Source organism: Arvicanthis niloticus, chromosome 12, assembly GCF_011762505.2.
Source record: "Arvicanthis niloticus isolate mArvNil1 chromosome 12, mArvNil1.pat.X, whole genome shotgun sequence".
NCBI classification, from domain to species: domain Eukaryota; kingdom Metazoa; phylum Chordata; class Mammalia; order Rodentia; family Muridae; genus Arvicanthis; species Arvicanthis niloticus.
The window spans coordinates 42440237-42447506 of record NC_047669.1 but is presented as its reverse complement, the minus strand read 5'-3'; the positions used below and the strand labels follow the sequence as shown (position 1 = coordinate 42447506).

The following is a 7270-nucleotide window of genomic DNA, read 5'->3' as shown; positions in this document are numbered from 1 at the left end:
TGCACGCCCTGAGCTACGGCCCCCTCCAAAAGGCATCTTCCCCTAACAGCCTCCACACCAAACAAGGAGCATCAAGAATCTGCCTGGGATGTTTTGTTCTCTTTACAAACTATACATATGTACAGTTGACAACTCAGGATTTCTAGCCAGTAACCATACTGTTAACACTACCTTATGAGTTGAGAACAAAATGCCAGAAATATCTTCAAATGCCTTGTCACACCAACAGCAAAGTGCACTGAGTGAGGAGGACTCAAGAGTGCCTTTTCATTTTAAAAATGTTTGGAGCTACGTACCACTTTGATACAATTTCAGGGCGCTCCGGACACCCATGGCCACTTCATCTAAACCACTGACACTTTGAGAAACTACAATATGATCGTGATCAAATTTTGTAATTAAACCTAACAAGGGCAGTAGACACGACTCAAATAAGAGATGTGTCAATCACAGCGCTCTCCTACTCTAAGGTATTCACAAAGAGACAGAGTTTTATTCATCTTCCTCCTTCCTCTTCCTCCTCTTCTTCTTCCACTCTTTTCCCTGTCAACTTTAGCAGGACCCTTGGTGCCATCAAACTTTCCTTTAGACTTACAGTCAGCAATACCCTTCTCATATTTCTTTAGCTTTGCTGCCTTGGTAAGGTAAGGCTGCTTTTCACTGTCACTTAAGTTGTTCCACATCTCACCCAGCTTTTTTGCCACATCTCCAATAGAGATTCCAGGGTTTGTGGATTTGATCTTGGGGCAGAATTCAGAGCAGAATAAGAAAAATCCAGACAGAGGTCTTCCGGGGGCATCCGGGTCCTTCTTCTTCTTGCCTCCTTTGGCTGGCCCATAATCTTTCATCTCCCGATCATAGCATGCTTTATCTGCCTTTGCCATTTCATCAAACTTTGATTTCCCTTTGCTAGACATTGTCTTCCACCTCTTAGAGCACTTCTTGGAAAGCTCTGCAAAATTGACTGGAACCTCTGGGTTTTTCTTCTTATGCTCTTCCCTGCATGTCTGCATGAAGAAGGCATAAGCAGACATCTTGCCCTTTGGTTTCTTGGGGTCACCTTTAGCCATCCTGACTGTATTGTTTGCTAGTCTCAGGAATGAGAGTTTTGAAGTCACTTGTTCTCTGCACATAGTCCAGTAGTGGTTCTCTGTGCTGGTTCCCAGTTACTTCAAGAGGAAGCATCTCCGGTGATGGCTTGAAGAATGCAGACCAGACAGAGTGTAATTCAATCCCGTTTATTCTTCAGTCTAAGTCCTAAGTCTTGAGTTCCTAGTGCCTAGTCCCTAGCTCCTAGTCCCTCCAAGTTCCAAGTTACTTCTTCCAAATTCTCTTCCAAGTGCCTGCTACCTGTCTTCTCTCTGCTGTGTCTGGTTCTCTCTAGAGCCAAGTGTCTTCTACCTAATGTCAAGTAATCTGTTGCTTTCTCTGTCTGCCTCTAGCCTTTTATATGTCTCACTTCTAAGCCACGCCTCTAAGTTACAACTTTAATCATGCCCTTAGGTCTTGTCTCTAAATTTGATCTTTACACTTCTAAGTTACACACCTTTAATCTCACACACCTTTAATCTCACACACCTTTAATCTCAAGGTATCTAAACCAAGATTATCAGAGTGAGCTCAGCTGTTGTAGGCTATTGTAATCCAAGTCACATGTCAGGGTATATGGCTCAAGATGGCTGCAAAGCTGATAGCCAATTTCTGCTAAAAGTCAGCTCCCAACAATGGCTGAGCAATGCACTGATCTATGGGTATAACAGAATTATCATTTAATTGCCACATTCCATGTTTCTTTAGCAGAACAACTGCATTTGATTTTCTTCTAGTCCATGGCCTATCTATAGGTTTTCGGCCATCGGAGCAGGATCTGGCATGAATTCCATCTCATGGAGCAGGCCTTAAAACCCATCAGAGAGTAGGTGGTTACTCTCAAGGTGTTTGTGCCTCTATTACACCAGTATATCTCGCAGGCATGTTATTCTTGTAGATCACAGGCAGGTTGTAGATAGCTGGGTAGTCATTACCATTCTCCTATGACAGTTAGACATAGTACTTTCTAGTACCATAAACACTAGTCAATAGCAATGAAGGCTCTAGGTAGGCACCAAATCAACTTCTGCATTCAGTAAAATGTCTAGCTGTTGTCTTCGGCAATAGGGCCATACAATCAGTTTGTGCAGAGCAATTGATAGTCTTGGCAGTAGCTTGAGTTTCCATGGGGCCCATTTGGCCAACAATCCAACTACATATAACTGTATTCTGGCACTGAAGAGTGTCTAGTTGTAGCACTGTCTACCTTGTTATTGTGTTATTCCCTTTATATTTTTATATATGTCTATATTTTATTAAGTATTACAATAGGTGGTTTCCATATGATCCTTCAAATATCCCTGAGTGTTAGTTCTCCTTTCTCATATTTGCTATTAAAAATCATTAAATCTAAGAATTAGGAAGAGAAACTGTATTAAGGTTTTGATTATTAGGACATAGTAGAAGAATGTACTGACCTGAAGTAAGCTTTCATGCATTTGATTTCAAATTGAAAACTAAGTCTTTCCTGCCCTAAACACAAGGAAAACAACTGAGAAATAGACTTGATAATTATAATAAAGTAACCCCCTTTAAAGCTTTTCATATGCTAAAAATGCACTATCAATTAAAAAAAGATATATTTGATATTATGAGAAAGTACAACTTACCACCTTCATATAGCAGGCTCATTAATTTTTTGTTTGTTTGTTTTACTTTGCTTGTTGGTGATGCTAGTGATCACACTAGGGCCTCACATAAGGATTAGGCAATTGTTCTACCCCTGAGCTAGCGCTAGACTCATGACACACATTTCCTCCCCAGCCTTGGGTGAATTCAGCACTCTGGCTCTGCATCCCTTACTCTGCAAACTATTTCCTGTCCTGATTCCATCAGTGGCAAGGGCTCCTTAGAGGGAGTAAGCCACTGTAAGAGAAGATATTCTCATCCAGATGAAAGCTGAGAAACATGGTGTATCCATTACAGACCAGGCTTCTCTTCACTGACTCAACATTACAACTAAAGGAAGGAAATCTGGAAGTGGTCACTACAAGTCTACCTGAGTATGAACCTAGAGTTTCTGGGGCCAGATGCTTAGAGAGGGCTCTCTTCCACGCAGATTCACAGTCGGTCAAGTGAAGATAACCAGCCACAGAGTTTCAAGGATCTCTGTAAAATAAACTTCATTTGGAAGTTGTGCTGACCAGAGCCTCAGCTCTCGTATTTCGGCTCCTCCATCCATGAGCTAAAAGGCTTGAGGGGATGAAATAGTCAAAAAGCTCAAACTCCCACCACTGCTTATCTCTAGAAGACTCTTAGGCAATGACTGTTAGAAAAATAGTTAACCAGAAGAAGGGAGGCTTGCAGACATAAACAGTGAAAGGAAGAGTCTTGGCTGAGTTACAGGCATAAGCCATTGCAGTTTAATTCTACAGGGCTAGAGAAGAAGAATGTTAAGACTAAGGGCTCAAATCTCAATAGTCAAACTATCAAAATGCATACAAAGAGTCTGCCATGATATACATGGGTGAAGTAACTGAAGATCAAATGGAACTTTTCTCTGTGAATGTTTGAAGGTGGTTTACAGTATAAAGTTCTCTTGCATAAATCCCATGGCTTTGATAAACCTAAATGAATTACTTCTGACTGTTGTTGAACTTCAGTAAGAATTAATTCTGACTGCCATTGACCTTCATTTCCTATTCAACTACAAATTACTTTTAGTAGAATGATAGAAGGCACAGTTACAATAATTCACAATCATTTTTATATATTTACTATCCTTGGTCTAAATTTAGCTTGCCTGCATAATTTCCTGTCTTGTTAAGTGTTTCAATGTTACTCATATCACCGATTCCATATCTATAAAAGCACAAAGCTACAATTTAAACTTTAATATGCTTATTTAAGAGCTGAGTACAAAAGTCTTCCACTTGTAATCCAGAGGAAGGGCATGAGAGTCTTGAGTTTGTCATTAGTCTTGCACTCAGTGTCTGCAATGACATCAGGTGGGAGTAACACAGGAAAGCAGACTTTTCATAAGTGGGGTACTGCCTCAACCTGATGTTTACCATAGGCTCACACATGGACTACTCTTCTGAAGGATTTTGCAGCACTGAAATACCCAATAAAGTCCCTGCAAAAAGAATCAAGTTGACTCTCCCCATCAATGGATGATGATACGCTTCATAGACATACTGGAAACAGTATCAGGTAGAGGATTTAGAAGAAGGTAATTGAGACTCCAGGGCCTCATTGTCTCATAAAGTTCCATTTCTCTACTTAAGAATAAATTCATAAATAAAAGAAAGTAAGTCTTTCCTACTTCATGTTGTTAAAGTTTCTGATTGCTAAACAAATTTGCAGGAGCTTTAAGAATCCAGTTTTTCCTGAAATAGTGGATACCCCTCTCTCACAAGTGGTTCAAATTGATCCAACTAATGTCACCTTAAAAGTTCATACTATTTCAGGGCTGGGCAGTGGTGGCACACTCCTTCAATCTCAGCACTAGTGAGGCAGAGGCAGATGCACATGGATCTCTGAGTTCAAGGCCAGCCTGATCAAACAAAATGAGTCCCAGGACAGTCAGGACTATACAGAGAAAAACTGTCTCAAAAGAAACAAATAAACAAACAAAAACAAAATGAAACAGAAACAAAACAGAACAAAAAGACAAATAACAACAATAAAAACAAAAACAAATTTTATATTATTTCTGCTAGTAAGAAAAAAAGAGAACTTGGAGGAGTGGTATCCCAGGTTTTTCTCCTTCACATAAACCACTTTATGCAGGCAACTCAAGTATGATTTAAGTACCACCCAAGACATTGTCCTAAATTCAGAGCCTGAGGAATAGCAAACAAAAAAGTAATTGATTCCCACATAAACCCTACTAGATACTGACTCATCAAAGTTGTTCAAAAGACTTTACAGAAAATACATTTCTTGTATTTATTCCCACAAGATTGTAGAAACAATTAAGGAATATATATATATATATATATATATATATATATATATATATATCAGTAGCATGTAGTTTTTGCTACCCAGCTTTAAGCTCTGGGTGAACCTCACTACCAGCCCCAACCCAGATTCCCTTAGATCCACAGATTAAAAACAACAACAACAACACACACACACACACACACACACACACACACACACACATACACACAGAGGCAGGACATTTAATCTTAAAGTGCCTTTGCTAACTCTATGGCTGGATACTCCTAAACCTCCCCCTGCCACCACATGCATAATCTGAGAGTAGCCATTGGCCACTCCAACTGAAAACTCACATGGCTGGTTGGCTTTTTTTCCTACAACTCCTGTCTTCTCCTCCTTCCCCTAGTTCTCCTGCAGATGCAGAGACTCGAAGTCCCACCTATTCTGCTCAGCTCATTAGCCACTAGCATCTTTATTGATGGATCAAGCACCAGTTGGAGAACAGGACCGTAACATCAGAACCACCCCTACAAATGTCTTCTTTCAAAAGTCAATTTTTTTGAGGTTTAAAACTACCACCCAGGTATCAGTTTCCCTGGATCAGCTACATGGGAACTACTATCAAGGAGCTAATAGGTATACAGGACCAAGCAGCCCTGTGAGTGCCCTACCTTCCTTGAGAAGCAGAAGCGTACAACCTATGAAGGAACATGAGGATACGCATCCCTAGGACACACTGTAAAGAGATGTACTGGAACTCATTATGTATATTAATCTGCCCTCAAACTCAGAGAGCTGCCTGCCTCTGCCTCCCAAGAACTGGGATTAAAGTTGTGCACCACCACCACCCAGTGAAAACATCATAAAATAACATGTCCACACATGTATTATATTTGATTGGACTATACATGTACATATGTGGAGCCTAGGCTCTTTTTATTCAAACATGAAAAATCTATCTGATATAGTGTTCCTATAAATCTTCCTGCTCTCTCATGCCTAAAGATGCACTCTCCTTCATACATATTGACATATATATATATATATATATATATATCACAGATATATTTATATATATTATTTAACAATATCCATATATTTCATATAAACATTTATTAATGTCAACACATAGTTTATCCACACATTATTTATATTTATATTTATATTTATATTTATATTTATATTTATATTTATATTTATATTTATTTCTCCTCCTTGTGCTCTCACCAGACCTCCCAAACACATACCCCTTCTATCTTCATCCTCTTCTGTTTTCTCTTCTTCCTTCTCCTTCTTTATAACACACTGAGTCTAACTACTGCCACTTGCCAGAGCAGAGACAACCTACCAGTGACAATATCCCCAAAGAAGAATGGCTGCCTTTCTCTGTACAGCCATCAATTGAAAAAAAAGCTCCTCATCTAGAATTCAAGCCTTGTGATACCCTCCCCCCCATACATCCGTGATGGAATTATTGACTGACTTTATTTTATACAGGTCTTACTTAGGTGACCATAGCTGCTGTCAGAGTTTCATTTCTTTAGCACTGAGTTTAGGATGGAACATAAATCTCTTGGAAGTGAGAAATAATTTAACTATAGTTATCAGACATTTATATTAGAGTAACGATAAAAGACACCAAAGAAAAGTTTTACTTAAACAAACAAACAAACAAACAAAAAACATGGTATAGGGGCTAGGGAGATGGCTCAGGTATTAGAAGCACTTGGCTACTCTTCAGAGGATCCAGGGGCAATTTCCAATATTTAAAATGGTCTGTAACTCCAGTTTCAGAAGATTCAACATACTCTTCTGGTCTCCATAGGTACCAGGAACACATGTAGTGTATAGACATACATGCAGGCAAAACCGCAATACATGTAAAATAAAATAAGAATAAATTTGTTTAAATACCAAAGATGTGAAAGACTGCCTTTAGATTGATCAGGGATTAAAACACAAAATAAAAGAAATCAAGGGTAGCTAGCAAGATAGCTCAGTGGAAAAGACACTTGTTGCCAAGCCTGATGACCTGTGTTTGGCCCCAGGGATGGAAGAGAGCATTCTCCCTCAAGATGTCCTCTGACCTTCATTCTCCTGGAGTAAATGTAATGTTTTTAAGGTACAGAGACACAGTTCAACTCTCTTGAGTCTCAAGGTGAACTGAACTTGACTGTAACTGGTAACTGTTAATCTGTGGAAAATAAGACCAAGCATGCCTTCAGACACACACCCAGAAACTTGAACATACTGTGGTATTCAAGGGTTCTTTCTGGCTTTCAAACACAGATTC

General features: G+C 39.3%; 1 pseudogene; it reads right to left on the bottom strand.

Annotated features, from left to right (window-relative positions):
* Positions 1 to 496: 496 nt before the first annotated feature.
* On the bottom strand, positions 497 to 1083 carry LOC117717618 (high mobility group protein B3 pseudogene; annotated as a pseudogene).
* Between the last annotated feature and the right edge of the window lie 6187 nt (positions 1084 to 7270).